The following is a 22,896-nucleotide window of genomic DNA, read 5'->3' as shown; positions in this document are numbered from 1 at the left end:
AACGGCGGCAATAACAGCATTGCATTGAGAGAATATCGCCGACAAAAAGATACTAATAAATGTGTTAAAAAATATAATCAAGGAAACTAAAGAAACAGATGAATTAGATGGCGTCAAGAAGAGGAAGGCTGCCCATTCCCATGGCAGTTGTTAATGACCGACGGTGCAGCGTATTCCTCGCATTCTGTAGCCAATGGTTGAGCTTTGTTATGGGAATTTAAAAAATTTCACAGCGCACTTCACAGTCCTATCCCTATATGTTCATAATGTGCACCAAATGAACCCCGAGGTTAGGCTACAACGCCGCGACCTTGCCCTTCGTTTTTTGGCACACACGAAAAATGGATAACATGCGGCTGGAAAATACCCTTTGGACGGACGAGGCAAATCTTACTCTTCATGGTGCAGTACAGAGCTGTCGCATATGGAGTTCCACTACAGCACATGTTGTGCTGGAACGTCCTCTGCACTCAGCTTATGTGACCGTGTAGTGCGATTTCACAAGCTACTTCATTCTCGGTCCTTTCTCTTCGAGGGAATGACACCTCACACGCCTGTTAGGCAACACATGGATTCGACCTTGCCTGAACGCAACTGTATCAACTCCACTATTTTCATGCATGGGGAGACGACACCACACGTCGCTTGCCAAGTGAAAGATTACCTTCGAGGAACCATGGAAATTTGAAGATATGTAGCCTTCCAGGTTCCCTGACCTAAATCCACGTGTCTTCTGCTTGTGGGGCTATCTCAAATAATCTGTCTATCAGGGATGTATCCGGACTCTCCCTCGTCTGAAGGATAGCATACGACGATATTTCGCTGTGATTACACTGCCATGAGCAACTGTCGACATGCCGTGTTACAGATGCAGCATGCTGCTGAGCCAGGAGCCCAAAGTCAACAATGTAACATTTGACCGTATCATAATAAACGTGCGGAGCAAACATGATCATGCGTTACAATGTTCCTCCCATTTTCCAGGATCTACACCACATTGTGACTGCTTACAGAGCCATATTTTGACTTGGTGGCACAAAGTGGAACTTGCAAGATCCCCTCGCTTCTAAACTGATACTGTTATTACTCAGCTTAGCCACGAGTCCGTAGAGGGTGGTGTGACGTACGGTATAACTGGTCTTCATTTCCACCCGGAATTTGCGAGTGGAAGTCGGACTTTCTTGATCCGCCTTGGTGGGTCGTGTCGTCGGATTTCCTCCTACCTGTGCGCGGTGCAGCTCTTGTAAATGTCGTCCCGCTCAGATTCTGCATTGGCGCATTGGATGTCTCTGTCGGTGGAAGCTAATTATCTGAAATTGTTGTCGATCAACTTTGGGGTATTTATTTACTCGAAATTAAGTTTCAGAACGCCGTAATATCACTTTTATTCCTACTAGATCAATAATGAAACACTCATGTCACAAACTAAGCGTAACCGAGAGCATGGCTACCATCGAACAAGTAAGGAAGAGCTCTTAACGCCGACTGCCGACTTTGGGGCTCAGTCCGTATCTCTTACTAGTTTCGTCACAGTTCGTGGATTTCCGATCAAGTTTGTACTTACTAAGGTATGCATTTGTTAATAAACGGGTGTGAATTTTAACGAGGCAAAATTATGATAAATAGTTTTAAACATCCAGAGGCTCCACCTAGTATTCACGTCGTCATAAATGACTTTAATTATTAAATATAAATAAACAAAATCGGTGACTTTGGAACTAAGATGGCGGTACTTCCCGTCAGGTATATTTCCCAGGCTGATGCTTGTTGCTACGGTCCAGCGCCGAGCCCCACCCCACTACGCGCGACATATGGTCGCTTCGTCACCTAGCCAGCAAGCGTGGGAAATGCTTTCCGACGCATGGCAGGCTACGGACTACGGCACTTCCTAACTATCGTGAATACAAGAGACAATAATTTATTAAAACTGGTAAAAATATCTTCCTCACTTAAGAGGGACTTTACAAACTGCTATTTTTTTCATCACGCTTAGCGAGTACACCGATTACTGAACGTACGTACAATGTTTCAGCGATCTACGATGTATACGGCCCACACTGCGGTACTGGGATGACAGTTAAATTATCTTCATGCGTGAATAACGGGCCCCACTGACAAAGTACACAGTACACCGCAAGCACCCACGCTTAGCCCAGAGGACTCATCAGGTTGCTACTCACGCTGCTACAGTTCATCAAAATGTCTTCTTCGCTGCCTTCTCTGCTCGCCTTTTCCCCCACCCCGCAGCCCCGAGTCCATCCCCACACCGCACTAGCACGAGGCCATCCACCACGAACGAAGACAACTTCCCAGTCCCTTAACACGCTAATTTATCTTATTTTCATCTGAAAGGAGCTTAGTAGACAAGTTCCCTCCCTCTTCGTCACTGCCAGCCAGGGGAGTGCGTGGATGCCTTCGGCGGTGGTGGTGGTTGGTGGTGGTAGTGGTGGCGGCGGACTCGGCTCCACATGACGCGGAGCGGAGGGTAGGGCCGCGGGGAGACAGAGCGGGAAAGGGTGGCGCTCTGGTGAGCAGTGAAAGGGGCGAGGTTTGAGGTTGGGGGTTAGGGGAGAGAGTGAGGGGGAGGTGGGGCGAAAGGCCACTGCTCCGCGCGATATATGAGCGCGCGGCCACCAGCGCAAAACGACGCGTCCCTGCTGCTTCCGACGCCGCTGCCACCTCTGCTGGGGCTGTTTTTGTCTCACCGGGCGCGCGACCACTGGGGCTTACCAGCGCCGTGGTTTACGGCGACCGGCGTGGCCGCATTGTCCGGCAGCTGACAAAGGTCTCTTGCAAGCAGACGTCGTCGTATCTTCACCGGAAAGAGTGGCCACTGTGAACAACACCAGTAACTTAAAGTACTGTGGTTCTTACTTTTCGAATTTATTATTTCTTTGCAGTAACTGAATGTGACATTCGGACTGAAAGTCAAGTATAATAGTATTGAAATAAATTTTTTGCATTCATCCTGCCGCTGAAAGCAAAACATAAATTAACTCAGTGGTCGTCAAATTCTTTTGCTCAAGAGCCAATACTAACATTTTGGAACGGCGCCTCAGGTCGCGTTTTTACCGATATTACTGATAACTGCTAACATATGCCGGCAGCGGTGGCCGAGCGGTTCTAGGCGCTTCAGTCCGGAACCACGAGACTGCTACGATCACAGGTTCGAATCCTGCCTCGGGCATGGATGCCCTTGATGTTCTTAGGTTAGTTAGGTTTAAGTAGTTCTAAGTTCTAGGGGACTGAAGACCTCAGATATTAAAACCCATAGTGCTCAGAGCCAATTGCTAACATATGTAAACTAGTACGTTATGAACCCGCAAAAGACTAGGTATAGTGAAGGCGCCATAAGTTACTGCCACGCCCACTGCCATTCCACCACCACCCTCCCCCAACCTCTCCGCAATACTGATCATTAGCAGTCAGCACTTCATGTCGAGTATTACTCGGTTCAGATAGCTGACAAAACTCTACCATCCGGTGAGCAAGATGTATGAAGCAGGCGAAATACCCTCAGACTTCATGAAGAATATAATAATTGCAATCCCAAAGAAAGCAGGTGTTGACTGATATGAAAATTACCGAACTATCAGTTTAATAAGTCACAGCTGCAAAATACTAACGCGAATTCCTTGCAGAAGAATGGAAAAACTAGTAGAAGCCGACTTCGGGGATGATCAGTTTGGATTCCGCAGAAATGTTGGAACACGTGAGGCAATACTGACCCTACGACTCATCTTAGAAGCTAGATTAAGGAAGGGCAAACCTACGTTTCTAGCTTTTGTAGACTTAGAGAAAGGTTTTGAAAATGTTGAATGTAATACTCTCTTTCAAATTTTGAAGGTGGCAGGGGTAAAATACAGGGAGCTAAAGGCTATTTACAATTGGTACAGAAACCAGATGGCAGTTTTAAGAATTTAGGGGCATGAAAGGGAAGCAGTGGTTGGGAAGGGAGTGAGACAGGGTTGTAGCCTATCCCCGATGTTATTCAATCTGTATATTGAGCAAGCAGTGAAGGAAACAGAAGAAAAATTCGGTGGGTATTAAAATCCATAGAGAAGAAATAAAAACTTTGAGGTTCGCCAATGACATTGTAATTCTGTCAGAGCCAGCAAAGGACTTGGAAGAGCAGTTGAGCGGAATGGATAGTGTCTTGAAAGGAGGATATAAGATGAACATCAACAAAAGCAAAACGAGGATAATGGAATGTAATCGAATTAAGTCGGGTGATTCTGAGGGAATTAGATTAGGATATGAGACACTTAAAGTAGTAAAGGAGTTTTGCTACTTGGGGAGCAAAATAACTGGCAATGGCAAGGAAAGCGTTTCTGAAGAAGAGAAATTTGTTAACATCGAGTATAGATTTAAGTGTCAGGAAGTCATTTCTGAAAGTGTTTGTATGGAGTGTAGCCATGTATGGAAGTGAAATATGGACGATAAATAGTTTGGACAAGAAGAGAATAGAAGCTTTTGAAATGTGGTGCTACAGGAGAATGCTGAAGGTTAGATGGGTAGATCACATAATTAATGAGGAAGTATTGAATAGGATTTGGGAGAAATTTGTGGCACAACTTGACTAGAAGAAGGGATCGGTTGGTAGGACATGTTCTAAGGCATCAAGGGATCACCAATTTAGTATTGGAGGGCAGCGTGGAGGGTAAAAATCGTAGAGGGAGACCAAGAGATGAATACACCAAGCAGATTCAGATGGATGTAGGTTGCGGTAGGTACTGGGAGATGAAGAGGCTTGCACAGGATAGAGTTGCATGGAGTGCTGCATCAAAACAGTCTCAGGACTGAAGGCTACAACAACAACAGCTGCAACCATCAGTGACCCCAGCGTTGTGACACTGAAATTGCCTGGTGAAGTGTTGTGTTGTTCTCTGTCTGTCTGGATGACGAACCGATTCGTCTCCTTCGTTCTGTAACGTTTCTTCTTCTGCAGCCTCTTCCAAACTTCTCTCTTCACTCACAGTCCATTATTCAAGCAATTCCTTGCACTTCAGGTCTCTCGATTTCACAACATCCTTCAGCTAATCTGTACATTTTGTTTATGTTCTTATTAATTTATTAATAGTAGTAACTATACTTACATTTAAATGCATTATGCAATATGAGACTCGATGACAAATGTTTCATAAATGTTTTGAATGTCATTTTTCTTCTGCTCATTGCGCCGTGCTACACAAGCCTTAATTTAATTTTATGTTCGTTGGTATAAATATATACTAAGTTTGCAAATGGTCGTCCCTACAATGTGCATTCATGAGTTCATGTTACTTTGAAATCTTCCCGTCTCCTCTCTATCTCTTTTGTTACGCAACCTTCCCTTCTACAATAACGTATGAAACCTTCCCTTAGGATTTCTATCACTTGCTTAATAATAACAAATGAAATCTTCCCTCTGAAATTAATTCCCTTTCTCAATAATAATAAGTGCAATCTTCGCATACAAATTTAAATGCTGCTTATCAAAAGTGATTTGCTGATTATTTCGACGAAACATAGAATGTGTCGCCGTCATGGCCCTCAGTCGTTACCTGCAATGACTCAAAACTGTTCCTTACCTTTTTTACTGTTACTGGATCGCCATCTGACTGCAACATCGAACTGCGACATGATTATACTTACTCTGTTTTGCTATGATCTATTAGCTGCTGGTGGGCTGTCATAATAAGTGGCTGTATTTATTACCAAAGCTGATGCTATTCTTTAATAGTAAAGCTGACGCTATTCTTTAATTAATTTGACTGAAGTTACGTATTCATAGTTAAACTTTTCCTTGACAACAATAAAATTTTGCAAAGTTTTACGTTGATAGTTTTTGGGATGGATTATAATCAGTAATGCAATATTGCTGGAAAAAATTAATTATATGCTGAAAACGATTCTTCAAATGTTTACTGTTGGTAATGAAATGATTTTGCAAACGTTCAAATGGGACTTACTTTTTACAGTAATCTTACAACAAGCATTGCGCAAATATCCCTTCAGTAGTCTTTAGTTTCTCAACAAAATAATTCAATGATATTGGTTCCTCTTGTGATAATCGTAAACTGATGTCTCTGTACATCCGTTTATAATCCCTTGTAAATCATAGCTGTTGGCTGGCAGGCACACCGCTTTTCTCAACCTCTCGCTTCAGACCTGCTACCGACTCGCTTCGCATCGCGCTTACTACTGACTTCCTACGAACGCTAAAGTGCGGTCTCTCCTGCCAACATTGCTTTCTGGTGCAGCCAATCCCTGCTACCATTACAAAATGTATCAATGCGCGGTCTTTCGCGCTCTTTACTTAAAACGCATCCATACTCGGTCTCTCCCACCATTTTTAAAATTTTATCAATGTGCGGTCTCTCCCGCCAAGGATACTTTGGTGCAGACATTCCCTGGTACCACAATTCGTTCCAAAATGGCAAATATTAATTATTCCTACTTAAACCCATTAATAAAATATAAACATCTTTCATACATTGTGGTTTGACAATGGGCAACAGAAATATACACGTTTTACAACTTCAGTTTCTAATTTATGCCATAGCAGTTGTTCGGTACTAGATGGGCACGTCTGTGAGTTGTGAGTACTGGAAGACAAGCAGTAAAATATTGCACCCCTCTTGGATCCTCGAACTTCTAAGTAATCGCTTTACCTACCACTCTGACCCTGAGGTAACCGGCCAGCTTCACTTATCTAACGACCGAATTCACCAATGTTTATCAAAATAAAAGAAAAAGAAAAACAAACGTCGTCCGTACAGGCCTTGAAGGTCCTCAGCCTGTAGGCATCACCGGATGCAGATTCCGAGGGGCATGTGCTCAGAACACAGCTCTTCCGGCCGCTGCCAATTTTCGTGACCGGTGCCGCTATTTCTCAAGTAGCTTCTCAATTAGCCTCACAAGGGCTGAGTGCACCCAGCTTGCCAATAGCACTCGGCAGACCCAAACGGTGCCGCATTCAACTGCCAGCTCAGCCCGACAGCACTTACCTTCGGTGATCTGACGGGAACCGACGTTACCACTGCGACAGGACTCTTCGATTACAAATTTTAAGCGCATCTTAAAGTATAACTGTCTCTCAAATGTTCAAATGAGTGTGAATCCCTAAGCGTCCAAACTGCTGAGGTCATCAGTCCCTAGGCTTACACATTACTTAAACTAACTTATGCTGACAAGGGAATCTCCCCATCGCACCCCCCTCAGATTTAGTTATAAGTTGGCACGGTGGATAGGCCTTGAAAAACTGAACACAGATCAATTGAGAAAACAGGAAGAAGTTGTGTGGAACCGTGAAAGAAATTAGTAAAATATACGAACTGAGTAGTCCATGTGCAAGATAGGCAACATCAAGGAGGCTGTAAAGTCAGGAGCGCCGTGGTCCCGTGGTTAGCGTGAGTAGCTGCGGAATGAGGGGTCCTTGGTTCAAGTCTTCGCTCGACTGAAAATTTTACTTTCTTTATTTTCGCAAAGTTATGATCTGTCCGTTCGTTCACTGACGTCTCTGTTCACTGCAATAAGTTTAGTGCCTGTGTTTTGCGACCGCACCGCAAAACCGTGCGATTAGTAGACGAAAGGACCTGCCTCTCCAATGGGAACCGAAAACATTTGATCGCAAGGTCATAGGTCAACCGATTCCCCCGCAGGAAAACACGTCTGATATATTCTATACGACACTGGTGACGGCTTGTGCGTCACATGACAGGAATATGTTGTCGACCCACCTAACTTGTACACTTGGCGAATGGGTGAAAAGATTCTTCTACATTGCGCGATTTAGGTTTTCTTGTGGATGTGATAATCACTTCCAAAAAAGTGATGAAAACATAAGAGTTTGTCACATAAACTGAAAATAAAAAATTAAACTTTTCACTCGGGGGAGACTTGAACCTAGGATCTCTCGTTCCGTAGCTGCTCTCGCTAACCACGAGACCACGGTGCTCCTTGAATGCCGCTGTCCTTGATGTTGCCTATCTTCGCATGGAGTACTCAGTTTGTATATTTTACAAACTTTTTAAATAGTTCCACACAACTTCTTCCTGTTTTCTCGATTGATCAGTGTTCAGTTTTTCAAGGCCTATCCACTGTGCCAACTTATAACTAAATCTGAGAGGGGTGCGATGGGGAGGTTCCGTTGTAAGAACATACACAGACACACCCATGCCCGAAGGAGGACTCTAACCTACGGCGGGAGAGGCCGCGCAGTCAGTGATATGGCGTCTCTAGCCTCGAGGCCACTCCGCGGGGGAAGTTGCAAAGAAGGAAAACTTTACTCTTAAGAAGCTCCATAATGTTAGTTGTCTTTCACGGATTCGCCTATTAGTTATTAGATTAATGTTATTATAAACTGCGGCGAGAACCGCGTGCAGCTGAGTAAACCATCGGAGCATCATGGGGCCCGCGGGTCCCAGTTTGACGACCACTGAACTAACTGCACTGTTTTTGATTAACAGCTGGCAAAGCGGCATTGTCCAGGTATTCATTTTACCAATTTACTATTAGAAACTAAAGCAAAAAGTGAACTATGTTTCTGATGTAACATCTCGGACAATTTATGTATGCTGAGCGAAGTTGCTTCGTGTGTCTACAACACGATTTTGTAAGCTGTCAAAAGTCTGCCAGGTGTCAAACATTTTCCTAAGTTTGCTCCACTGCAAGTGTGTCTTAGTAGTAAAGAATAGTTGTATTAAAACAACAAGAATGACGCGGCATGTTTCACGCACCGCAGAGTTTATGACGTCACATGTCTTGAACTATGTGTGGTACAACGATATACATACCCGCGGATGCTGCCTGCAAAATGTGTTGCGAACAGAGTGAGTACCAAAGAAGTAATAAGTTTAAACGTCACGCACAGTGCGGCAGATTTCCTAGCATCTCAATGTTGACAAGTCATATTTCCTGAACTACGAGTGGTACCATGATATAATTTTGTAGGTGTAGTTGGCTGCATAATTGTACACTTTCTGCGAAATTGGCGGTGAATGGAGTTAGTAGCACAGACGGAATATATTTAAACGTGATGTTGCAGTTTTACACGGATCTCATTGTTTATGACATCATACCTCCTGAACTGTAACGGATGGATGGTTTTTACTGCAACAGCCAGCGTTGCCAGACAATAAGGAATACGTGTACCAAGTCCGGTTGAACTCGGGTCAGAGATTTAGGGGGAGTTGTGGAACATACAAGCATATACACATATATCCATTTTTGTAATATTTATGGACTCTGCTTGCACGTTAGTGTGAAATGTCTTTTTTACTGTTTGCAGTCACGTAACAGTCATTTCACCCCGTGTTGTACAATAGCTGTTACGCTACTAAACTAAAATAAACTCCATCGCGACAGGCCATGAAGGCCCAAAGGTACTGACTGGCCGCCGTGTCATCCTCAGTTCATAGGCATCATTACTCGGTGCGGATATGGAAGGGTTTGTGGTCTGCACACCGCTCACCCGGCCGTACGTCAGTTTCCGTGACCGGAGCCGCTACTTCTCAAAGAAGCAGCTGCTCAGTTGGCCTCACAAGGGCTGAGTGCACCGCTCTTGCCAACAGCGCTCGGCAGACCGGATGGTCACCCATCCAAGTGATAGCCCAGCCCGACAGTTCTTAACTTAGGTGATCTGACGGGAACCGGTGTTATCACTGCGGCAAGGCCGTTGGCGCTATTATGATATTTTACTGTTATTATTTCTTTCAAGTTTAAATGCACGCAACTAGTGCCCACATTCTGATAAATTTAGTGTGGACATAGCGCTGTAGTCAGTATACTTAGTCGGTACGCAAGGCTCCCATCGCGCAGTGAAATTTGATTCCGCAGTCGAGGCATCGTTGCCCATGCAGTGCCACATGTAGGTGAGGCTGCATGGAGATCTGTTGTCCTGGTATGTATAAGATACAGCCGTGATTACTTCTTGAAATTATAATAGATGAAGTTTTGAAATGGAGATTTATAATCTTTTAATTCTTAAGCAGAAAATAGAGACAGGAAGTATTAGTATTGTAGGTAGATGACCCTTCACTGGCGCTGTTAAGGGACGTGGTCTCGGCATGTGTTCTCGAGCCCGACGTCCCTTTATTTCTATTAAGGGATGAAACAAATCAAATTGCTCTGAGCGCTGTGGGACAACATCTGTGGTCATGAGTCCCCTAGAACTTAGAACTAATTAAACCAAACTAACCTAAGGACATCACACACATCCATGCCCGAAGCACGATTCGAACCTGCGACCGTAGCAGTCGCGCGGTTCCAGACTGAAGCACCTAGAACCGCTTAGGGATGAAACAGTACTTGACTTCCTTTGCCTCCTATATGCGTTTACACTGACCATCTGATACTGCTCCCAGAACACAGGTAAATAATGTCTCCCTACTACTCAGTACTGATTCTCTCGAAGTCTGCAACCGAACTTGGGGGCCAACCAGTGATGGGCGACTGGTTCAGGCAGCACTGACAGGGGGAGCGGGGCACTGAGCTTTGTCTTCCTGGAGGTGTGATAGTGCCCTCATTTTCCACTGGCACGCGGGTCAGCGCCATCTTCATGCCATTTCATGCGGTGCACTGATCGATGTGCAGTCCATGATTTAGGACTGCATAGCTCTAATATCTAAGTTTATGTACCGTCAATCTGATAATTACGTAGATCACTTGAGTAAGAGATTTTCTATGTCAGTGTAGTCTAATTATAGTTTGAATGTGGCACCTGGTACATTAACTGGTCACAATCTATTCTACTTAATCTATTGACAGGTTTCCATTCTATTACATCTATGTGCTACTGTTTCTACATTTAGTGTTGTCTGTTGTGTCTGTTGAGTGTTATCTTAATCTAGTCATTACATGTGCCTTAATTCGCTAGAGTACTTGTATTTTTTCTGTTCTAATTTGTTATAATTACACATCTAAGAACATGTTTCACGTGATGCTTGGTACAATAAGTGGCCATGAAGTATCATACTTAGTAGGTTAGCATGTTTCTGTTCTAATTAGTATCTGTGTTACTATTTCATCTCTTAGTGTAGTGTATATCGTGTATGAGCTATGCACGTTTTTTTCTTCGCTTGTTTCGTCGTTGGTGTTAGTGTCAGAGGAGCGCTGTCTGGTGCAGTCTTCATCTGAACTAAACCATTCGTCACGCTACCTCGATGCCAATATGACCCCATTTGTTTGTAGAAAGTGTGTTCAGGTTTGAAGATTACATTTGTGTGTTAGTTTCATAGTTCACATTCGTCTGCACCCCTGAGTGTTTCTTGTAATGTGTCTGCGGTAATCCCTAGCATATTTCTGTGTGATTTGTAGCGTGAGTGGTCAATCTAGCAAGAAGAAAAGGACAATGGGTAAACTGCCAAGTACAACCTTGGGGTTAAGCAAGCTAAACTATCATCCTGGAAGGTATTCTGTGAAAAAGCTACAGGCTCTAAACTTTACAAGATCCTCACCAGAAGACCAACTAAACCCGGAGGTACTCTAAGGAAGGAGATTCAGTCACTGAGAGACACTGATTAACACATAACCTAAGGGAGAACTGGGAATCTGGAAGAGAATGTGTTGATCAGAAACATAAAAAAATAAAATAAATAAAAAAATTCAGTGGGTGGTGGGAACGTTTCAACCATTCAAGTCACGAGGCCAAGGTGGAACCGTTCCAGTTCTGCTGCAACAAGCGGAAGGAGAGTCATGCATAGGATATCTAGGGTGAACCTGGCTGGACGAATCCCTTTCGATTATTGGAGGACAATGAGGTTTGTTTTTATCCCAAAGCCATGGAGAATCGATCGTACCAAGGTCGTGGATATGAGGCTGATCAGTCTGCCCCTCTCTTTTAAAGGTAGTAGAAAAAACTGGTTAATGTGCACGTTAGAGTAATGAGGCTAGCTGAGGTTGCTCTACTTTCTGTTTAGCAAAAGTGACAAAAAGCAGATTACAGAGTACCTGACGGCTCAACACAAAAGTTTTGTCTCAAGTACAAATAGTGTTGAGGATTAGTGGACAAAGTTCAAAACCATCGTACAATATGCGTTAGATGAGTATGTGCCAAGCAAGATCGTAAGAGATGGAAAAGAGCCACCGCGATACAACAACCGAGTTAGAAAACTGCTGCGGAAGCAAAGGGAACTTCACAGCAAACATAAAAATAGCCAAAGCCTTGCAGACAAACAAAAATTACGCGAAGCGAAAAGTAGCGTGAGGAGGGCTATGCGAGAGGCGTTCAATGAATTCGAAAGTAAAGTTCTATGTACTGACTTGGCAGAAAATCCTAAGAAATTTTGGTCTTATGTCAAAACGGTAGGTGGATCAAAACAAAATGTCCAGACACTCTGTGGCCAAAATGGTACTGAAACAGAGGATGACAAAGGCCGAAATACTATATGTCATTTTCCAAAACTGTTCCACAGAGGAAGACTGCACTGTAGTTCCTTCTCTAGATTGTCGTACAGATGACAAAACGGTAGAAATCGAAATAGACGACAGAAGAGGGATAGAGAAACAATTAAAATCGCTCAAAAGAGGAAAGGCCACTGGACTTGATGGGGTACCAGTTCGATTTTACACAGAGTACGCGAAGGAACTTGCCACCCTTCTTGCAGCGGTGTACCGTAGGTCTCTAGAAGAGCGTAGCGTTCCAAAGGATTGGAAAAGGGCACAGGTCATCCCCGTTTTCAAGAAGAGACGTCGAACAGATGTGCAGAACTATAGACCTATATCTCTAACGTCGATCAGTTGTAGCATTTTGGAACACGTATTATGTTAGAGTATAATGACTTTTCTGGAGACTAGAAATCTACTCTGTAGGAATCAACATGGGTTTCGAAAAAGACGGTCGTGTGAAACCCAGCTCACGCTATTCGTCCACGAGACTCAGAGGGCCATAGACACGGTTTCACAGGTAGATGCCGTGTTTCTTTACTTCCGCAAGGCGTTCGATACAGTTCCCCACAGTCGTTTAATGAACAAAGTAAGAGCATATGGACTATCAGACCAATTGTGTGATTGGATTGAAGAGTTCCTAGATAACAGAACCCAGCATGTCATTCTCAATGGAGAGAAGTCATCCGAAGTAAGAGTGATTTCAGGTGTGCCGCAGGGGAGTGTCATAGGACCGTTGCTATTCACAATATACATAAATGACCTTGCGGATGACATGGGAAGTTCACTGAGGCTTTTTGCAGATGATGCTGTGGTGTATCGAAAGGTTGTAACGATGGAAAATTGTACTGAAATGCAGTAGGATCTGCAGCGAATTGGCGCATGGTGCAGGGAATGGCAATTCAATCTCAATGTAGACAAGTGTAATGTGCTGCGAATACATAGAAAGATAGATCCCTTATCATTTAGCTACAAAATAGCAGGTCAGCAACTGGAAGCAGTTAATTCCATAAATTATCTGTGAGTACGCATTAGGAGTGATTTAAAATGGAATGATCATATAAAGTTGAACGTCGGTAAAGCAGATTCCAGACTGAGATTCATTGGAAGAATCCTAAGGAAATGCAATCCGAAAACAAAGGAAGTAGGTTACAGTACGCTTGTTCGCCCGCTGCTTGAATACTGCTCAGCAGTGTGCGATCCGTATCAGAGAGGGTTGATAGAAGAGATAGAGAAGATCCAACGGAGAGCACCGCGCTTCGTTACAGGATCATTTAGTAATCGCGAAAGCGTTACGGATATGATAGATAAACTCCAGTGGAAGACTCTGCAGGAGAGACGCTCAGTAGCTCAGTACGGGCTTTTGTTAAAGTTTCGAGAACATACCTTCACCGAAGAGTCAAGCAGTATATTGCTCCCTCCTACGAATAACTCGTGAAGAGACCATGACGATAAAATCAGAGAGATCAGAGCTCACACAGAAGCATACCGACAATCCGTTCCACGAACAATATGAGACTGGAATAGAAGGGAGAACCGATAGAGGTACTCAGGGTACTCTCCGCCACACACCGTCAGGTGGCTTGCGGAGTATGGATGTAGATGTAGGTGTAGATGTAGATGTAGGTGTAGATGTAGATACATGTGAATCACCACCCATATTAACCAAATAAATCAAGGAAAGCAGCACTTTACTAGCTTGTTGGGAAGTTGAGGAAAGCATTACAATTTCAGGAAATTACTCTCCCCAGCTTCCTGGATGTTTAGCGAACTTTTAGCAATAAGACCTACAAATCCATGGTTACAGTTCCAAAACAGCATGATACTGGAACCACTATATCTGTGAGGATTAAGGCCATGTTTGCCAAATGAAACGTAGAAGCTATCATGATGGGGAAATGGAATGGAAAATGGTGATCAGAATCACCAGAGACTGCCCAGAAGATGACGTTTTGTCCCGCTACTGTAGTACCTAAGGGTGGATGAACTCCTTGAAGAGCTAAATACTAGAGGCTACTTTTGCCAAGGATACGCAGACAGCCATAGAAATACTTGGCAAATTTGATAATACTATCAGAACTATAATATTCAGTAACTCTCCACACTGACAGGATCGCAGTGGTAGGATCAAACGTCAAGCAAGTAATGAGTATATTGCTAATATAGCACGTTTGGGAATTCACTCATCATCAGGCATCTACATAAAAAATTCAGATACAAAAATATTTTATAAAACATGCATGGCTACAGCAGTCCACTTTGACTGGAACCAGCGGGCTCCAACCACCCAGTTGTATGTGAAACACACATTCGCAGACTACTGACGTAATTCTGCAGAGTGCCGACCAAGAAGACATTCTTGCCACCAGGTGGCAAAACAGAATGTGTAGTCGTGCCGTGGCGCTTCAACTGCATACAGTATATTTATTATACCGTATGTCTGGTGGCTTTGAACCAACTTATTACGAAAGAAATATTTTCTTTACATAGATGGTAATGACTTTATTGTGATAAAAGCTTACACAAAATACTAGTAATATTTGGGAGCTTTACTCGGTGCCACACACCGTCAGAAGCTATAACGACAACAACTGTGCGATATGACAAGCGATATAAAATTAAAATGCACAAGAGCATCACAAACGTATACCACAAATCTAAATACAGACAGTAACACAAGGAAAGGATAATACTACTACAGTTCGTAGACCCAAATCTGGTATCAGAAAGTACCCCGTATGCGCTACTGCGCTTACATACGGTAGAGTAACAACTTTTATCTAATGAGCACAACTAGTTGTTTTAAGAAACGTGGGAAGTATTTTGTTAAAAGAAAAATCAGTAGTGGGGGATTACACGCCTTGTCCATACAACTAAGAAGTATTATTGGGTTCCATGTATTATTAAAGATAAATCGCAATGTTGAAAGTAAAACAGTTAAAGACTACTGTTACATGCAAAAAACCAATCAGTTCAATAATTTCCCCTTCTGCCAATTTCGTATGCTTAAGAACAGCCACTTCAAGTGGAACATTTGTATACAAGTTGGTTAAATCCAGGGACGCCTCTACTGTCTCGCATGAAATCTTAGTTTCTCTTAACAAAATCGCCATTTCGTAACTGTTTTTGATGGATCACGTTTCCTCAAAAATAACTGCAGCTTTTAGCTTAGTACAGCATAAACTGTTAATTTTATAATTAGGTATTTTGGCAGCCATCCACAATCGGACGCATTAGTCAATCACTCCTATGGAGCATTATTTAGAACCGACGAGCTGGTAGTTTCGGATTCATAGGGATTTCTCTGCGTTTAGGATGCTCGGATGCAAAAATAAAGTTAGAACCCTTCACAGATTTCCTCAACTGGAGCTTTATTTAGAACCGAAGAGCTGATAGTTTCGGATTCAGAGGGATTTCTCTACGGTTATCATACGTGGACGCAAAAAATAAATTAAAAAAAAATAAAAAAATAAAAAAAATTTGGAACTTTTCACATTATCTTCAACTCTTTAAAAATTTACGATGTGTGTTCCTTATAACTTCCACTATGTTATTAAAACGAAAGAAATCCAATGTCTTATGTATATGATCGGCGTACGATGTAAAGAGGAAAGAGCTACCTTTATCTGTCTTTGTGATAAAGAATTTAGCGATCAAGATATTTACATGGCAGAGAGAGAATTTGAGAATGAGCCTCTAGAAACAGGTTTAAAAAGTGCTTTTCGAGTAGACATAGCAATCTTGCCCTGAAGACGCTGTGTGATCCTAAGCATCTCATATACGTCTTTCATTTCGGTCACAGTTCATTTAATAGTACTAGGATCTAGTTTAGCGGGAAGGTGTGATGATAGAGGTTTAGGCCCTTTTTTAGCAAATAATTTCCAACATGAGAAAAATGCATCTCCGTGAGATTAACTACTCTATCAGCAAAAGAGTGTTATCAGCAACAACATCAGTTGTGTTAGCCGGGGTCTACTGGGCCACAAGAGCCCGTAGTTTTTGCTCATGTATTCCGTTTTGTAGTCTATTTAAAGAATCAGAGTGAATTTACAAAGTCGAGAATATGTAAAATCACATATGGCTTCGGTGCTATAGTTTACATTGGGAAGACAGGGCGTGCCTTCTTAACCAGATTCAGACAACACAGTAATAAAAACACTTCTGCTATCGGCTGGCGTCTCAGTGATCAGAAGCGGCGTTTAGATACCATTGAGAAATCTCGAAAGATCTTACACATAGGGCGAAAAGCCTTAGATTAAAACATTTTGGAAAAAAAATTGAGATATAAAAGCATTTTAATGCTAAGCAACATGGAATCTTGAAAGAACAGATTCGCTCCCACAGGAAATGGTTTTTAGATATTTTTCAAGATTTGTTACGGCCGTGCCTGTGTGGCACCAATGTTTCATTCTGTTTCCGTTCAACTTTTATTCAGTGTGCTTTCCATTTCCCTCCCCCCCCCCTTCCTCCTGCCTCCCTCCCCCCTCTAATTTCCACTCTCTGTTTCATATTTTATATACTTGTTGTTTACAAAGTTTGTAAAGCGTCACAAGACGCTACGTTTCTAACGTTTGATGATAGCTGGAACCTAACAATATTTCTTAGTTATATGGATATGGCGTGTAATCCCCCAAGACTCATTATTTCTTAGACTTAAGTACTTCCTGTGTTCCGTAAAAAACGGTTTTGCTCATTATCAGAAAATTTTTCTGTAGCGCTGCAATATGATGGAACAAAGTGGAACAGAAGGTGTCTGCTATGGAAATTGACAAGGTGCAGAAATTGGCATGCTTAACCACAACAGGCGAAACTAGCAGCACACCAGCTGCTGGAATGGAGACCACGCCGGATATGCTTGCATTACGCCTGTCTGATAAAATGGAAACTATGGCAGGGTCATAGTGGCTAAAAGCTGTAAATAACAGGAAGCCCTTAGGATATCCCTCCCCCACCCGCACACCTTCATAAGGAGTGTGGTAAATATAGGAATGATCGAGGAAATGCCGATTGCTTCTACAGTAACTTCCAACTCCTTCAATAAACGTTTCCACGTAACACTTGTAGGTGGGGTGCAGTGGAAGGACGAACCACGACACCATGCAGGAGACACTGTTTGGTTTGCTGATGAGTCGAAAAGAGATGAAGGCTCTGGGGCCTGGGTATATATGACACAGTCTAGACTACAGAACACAGTCTCTTTAGGGAAGCTGGCCACAGTATTCGAGGCAGAAATATCCGCCATCATGGTATGAGCGAAGGATGATTTACGTGGGCGCTACAAAGACAGTAGGTCTTACATATATACAGACAGCCAGTCAGCTCCCAAAGAGATCAAAGGTCTCATGAGACTAGGGGAAAGCAACAGAGGTAAGTTGTCGTGGGTCGATGATCATTCTGGACTCGACAATGAACAAGCTGATGGGCTGCCCAGGGCAAGTCCAACGACTTCATTTATTCCACCGGAACCTGTCATAGCCATCACTAAGGCGATGGTTCAATCAAAACTAATAAACTGGATGAGAAGGCAGGATGCGGAATATTGAACTAAGATCCAAAAAGAGAAACATGGCAAGCTAATGATTCTAAAGCCACGTTTTAATAGATGTTCTTTAATCCTGTGCTTGACAGACTAATGTGGAGTGAGGACTAATGACAGGTCATGGGAACTTTAAGAGACACCTACCCACGGTAGTTATAGAGAAAGAAGCTCATTTTGCCGAGGTATTCCTGAGAACGTTTTTAATGAGAATATCACAATTCAGTGGTGAGGATAGACATCGCACCATACCTAACCTCCCGATGCAAAATGTTGGTCGCGGGGTCATCAAGTTCTGAAGAAATTGTCTCTAATAAATGGCTAGTTAATGCCCTCCTGGTACTGGAGTACCGGCTGGCATTACTAGAGCAACAGCGGGTGAAACCACCGAATAAACCCTGCTTCAGTGCAGGAAATAGTGGGCTAGTGTTGCTGTCGTTCTTGTCTCCCTGTTCAAAACAAATCAAGTTGTATCGTCCGCATAGAAAAAAACAAAATGAAGGTAAAAAATATTTAAAATGCTGTAAACAACAGTTGCAGTTGGGAATGTTGTACTAATACATCTTATGTTGAATTTATTGCATATAATGGTTAAGACATTTGAAATTGCAGTGATGTTATTTAACACAGATATCACAGAAGACAATGAAAGCTGGGTGAGAAGTGACTTGGTGGAGATACATATTCTGACACTGTCAGCTGTCTGGATGTTTATTCCCCAGAGCAGTATCGTCCACGAAACGCCGTGTGATTAGATGTTCAAATGTGTGTGAATTCCTAAGGGACAACACTAATTAGGTCATTGGTCTCTAGACTTACACACTACTTAAACAACTTAAACAAACTTAAGCCAGGAACAACACACACACTCATGACGAGGGAGGACTCGAATCTCAGGCGAGAGCCATGTGATAAGAATTACGTATGATTTCATTCTGTTTTAATAGTTTTTCCGATTTGATGGGTTATGCAATAGGAGTTTCTTCTACATTAGTGCCAGTGCACTTGATCTAATTATATGGTCTCAGACTAAAGTTACGTGCAATAAAATAGTTATATAGAGTAATGGCGGACCTCGCACACTTTGCTCCAACGTCTAGGCCAGAAAATGCTCAACAAGGAAACGGTGAAAACGGTATATCGAGTAAAACATGGCGAACGAAACTGAAGCAATGATTATAAAAAATGTCTATACATCCTCTCACGCTGAAAATGTGCCTTTGGACGTAGCGAAAGGTTTAATTAATTTCAGCGTTGTTGATACAAAGTGGCTGTACCGCTCACAGTGCACAGCTAAATGTTCAGGAGATCCATATTCACCACATTGTCAGTCGCTGCTGTCAGCAATCAAAACGCGCTGCAAAGGTAATTACTGTTCTTTAAAACTGAATCCGCGTGTTCTCATGTTGAAAGCGTGTAATAATCTGTCGTGTGCATTAAAGTGCTGCTTTCATAGTAGGTCAATAGTATGCTCTGTTTCACGTTTTTCATGGCGGTGAAACGTTGTTGAAGGTGTTGCTCCTATAACGATGATGTCACAGTAATTTTTTTGTCGTTGTAATCGCGAGAACATGTCACATGAGAAGCCCACAAGTGTGTTCGTTTTTGATTTATGAATGATTCTTAATTACGACTTAGATTCTTGGCGTCAACTTATGCAGGGCTATTCATCTTCCCCTACTGATGTTGTTTTATGCTTCCCGCAATGCTACATTTGACCTTCAAAAGCCACTCGGAAGATTTTCATATTCTATTCTATTCCTCGCTTCGCGCAAACAGTTAATCATGCAGAAAAAAATGAACAGCATCGTTTTGTAGGAAAATTAATGTAGCTAAATTTTGTGCCATGGTAGGTTTTCGCTGGAGTGCATTTCGAACTATTGAAGAAAAACGTATAAAAACACTTTCAGACGCTCCTCTAGTCCTACATTCATCCTTTTCGAGTCAGAATTTCTAATATGTTGCTCGTGGCTCTCCCACTGACAAAAAATTTTTTACTGCTCGAACTATTCCCGATTTTCGACTTTTTATGGCTCTATTGATTGGGCTATTACGCCACCAGCATAGTCACCTACTTTGTTAACTTTATTAATTTAAACGTGTCCACGAGGGTGATGAAAGAAAAAGTCTTGCAAACGTTACGCTAAAACTAATTACGTTGACAAATCGATCCAAACTTGACCGTTACAAGCACAGGAGTTTCGTTGTCAACGGGCCAGTGACAACGATGTATTTGTTTATTACATGGTCTTAAAATTCACAAAACTGTTAAGCAAAATTTACAGAAACGTCAGTTTTAAAATATGTAGCTGCTTGACTAAGCAGGTGGCTTAATAAGGCTAGTTAACAAAGGCCAAAAATGTTCGAATGTAGGAAATAGTTAGTGCAGTCGAAAATTTTTGTACAGTGTTCGGATGGAGTGCCATGGAAACCATAATCGAAATCCTGATCGTTGGTGTCTGATCGTCGGAGTTGGGGCGCGTTTTAAGGTCACTTTTGTGCATTTTTCCTGAACAGCTCGAAAACTACGACCTCTAACGAACACGTATACCAGTACAACATTGAATGACGCTAAACATCCTGAAGAAACGTCCCGTTCATTTTTTTCCTGTAGGACTAATAGCTTGCAGGTAGCGAGCGAGAAAATATGTAATTCTCACGCGCGGTTTTTTAAAGTCAGATATAACATTGCGGTTGCATTAAACGACATCGGTAGGGGCAACTGAATCAACCTGTATGTAGAGCTAGTACTGAATGCACCGTCTTCTTTAATTACCTTCGACCCTTTGTCAGACACTGAGATAAACACATGAAGGTACTTTGCCTATGTTTTACTCTTGATAGCAGTGCATTTCTTGCACCCTCGTCATGAACTTTAGAACCGTTACGTTCGTTAAGTGCACACACTGCCTGCAGCGACCGCATGCTGTTCACTGTTGCCTCTCCGACCTACAGGGATTAGACAAAAGTATCGAAACACTGCGAGAAATGCATGAAAAATATAAACGCAGATTCTACCCAAACCTGAAGGTTGCGCTGTTGTATTTGATCACAAATGATATCTTTGCTTTGTCCTCGATGCATTACAAGTGTTCTGTGTATTGTGAGTGCATTATGTCGGAGCTGAGTGAATTCGAACGTGGCAAAATTATTGGCGATCGTATGTTGAGAGCTTCCATCATTATGGTAGCCAAATACTTTGATGTTTCAAGAGGCACCGATCGACGATTTAAACCGCATATAGGAGCAGCGTAAAAAATTATCCAGTAAATCACAACCCGGACTATGTGTTAGATGTGTGTGAAATCCTGTGGGTCTAAGGTCAGCAGTCCCTAAGCTTACACACGACTTAAACTAAATTATCCTAAGGACAAACACACACACACCCATGCCCGAGGGAGGACTCGAACCTCCGCCGCGACCAGCCGCACCTCAACCCGGAGTAATGTATGTGTTGAGTAATCGTGACGGACGGCCGTTGAAGAGGAGTTTGACAAAAAGTAAGATGACGACATCTGCAAAAGTCGCTGAAGAAGCAAAATCACCTCCAGAAGCTGAAATTGCTGGGCGATCTGGAATTCCAAAACCATTCATCAGTGGTGTAAATGACAATAACAGGAAAACGTGGCACCAGAGCCTTAAAACTTGGACTGTAGAACAATGGAAGAATGTCATTTGGTCCTATGGTTCTCCTTACATACAGTTCCCAACTTCTGGCCGAGTTTACGTCTCAATAATGAAACTTGGCAGGGGTTTTCCGATCCTGATGATGTGTCACAACACGACAGTGATCCTGACCACGATTTGTTTTGTGAGCATGAGTATGAATTGTAGCATCTCGCCTGGTCACCTCATTCATTATATCTCCATAGAACGAAGTCTGTTCAAACAACTTCGGAACTTTATTTATAGAATTCTTCTATGCTTACTTTCATCCCCTCCTTACAAATAATTTCCCCCACCATTGATACACCACTGCCAAAGCCGTTTCGACTTCCGGAAGCAGTCCTGGTACGCTTCTGATTGGATCGCGTTATGCGCTGTCTGCGAATTTTCTTTTATCTCGTCTATCGTGGCAAATCTTCGTGCTTTCAAAGGGGGTTTAAACTTAAACTAAACAAAAAAAATAAATTTTCCGGAGGTTCCAGGTCTGGAGAATGCGGAGGATGCGGCAGAACAGTGATTTTGCTTTTCGTGCAATTGTCATGCACCAACAGGGATGAATGTGCGGATACTTTATCGTGATGCAAGAGCCACATTTCAGACCATTTGTTTCTCACATTTTCTCACAGGCATCGCTAAACATCCAGAGAGTACCATCGATTAACAGTATGTCCCTATGGGACGAAATGATGAACTATTCCTTCAAAGTTAAAACTATCAACATGGTTTTGACGTTTGACCTGGCCTGATGAGCTTTTTATGGTCTTGGATAACCTTTCCCGATCCATTGTGAAGGCTGAACCTTTGTCTCAAAACCGTAATTGTAGACCCACGTCTCATCATTGGTTATGATTCTCTTAAGGAACATCTCGTTCTCATTTGCGCGATCCAAAAGCTCTTTACAGATTGCGAGGCGAATGTCTTTCTGGTCCTAAGGCATCACCCATGAGACGAACTTCGCGGCAACATGATGCATTCCAAGATGCTTTGTCAGGATTTCTTGATATGATCCAACAGTTAGTCTTCGATTGGCACGCACAATTTCGTAGACGTTCCTGAAATGAGCGTCATTGATAGACGTCAAGGGCGTCCAGAACGAGAGTCACCTTTAATTTCCGTCCGGGCATTTTTAAACCGTGTGAACCGTTCGTAATACCGAATACGGCTTCAGCACTCATCACCGTAGGCTTTCTGCATCATTTGGTTTGTCCCTGTAAAGGTTTCCTTGAGTTTCACCCAAAATTTAATGCAAACCCGTTGCTCCTCTAATTCTGCCATCTCGAAATTCGCAAACTGTGCCACACATCGTTCTACGCAATATAACACTGAAC

The 22,896-nt window shown here is 42.7% G+C and overlaps 1 pseudogene; it reads right to left on the bottom strand.

Annotated features, from left to right (window-relative positions):
- Positions 1-9,545: 9,545 nt before the first annotated feature.
- On the bottom strand, positions 9,546-9,663 carry LOC124614082 (annotated as a pseudogene).
- Between the last annotated feature and the right edge of the window lie 13,233 nt (positions 9,664-22,896).

The sequence above is a fragment of the Schistocerca americana genome, chromosome 4 (assembly GCF_021461395.2).
Source record: "Schistocerca americana isolate TAMUIC-IGC-003095 chromosome 4, iqSchAmer2.1, whole genome shotgun sequence".
NCBI lineage: Eukaryota > Metazoa > Arthropoda > Insecta > Orthoptera > Acrididae > Schistocerca > Schistocerca americana.
This window is presented reverse-complemented; position numbering and strand designations above follow the sequence as displayed.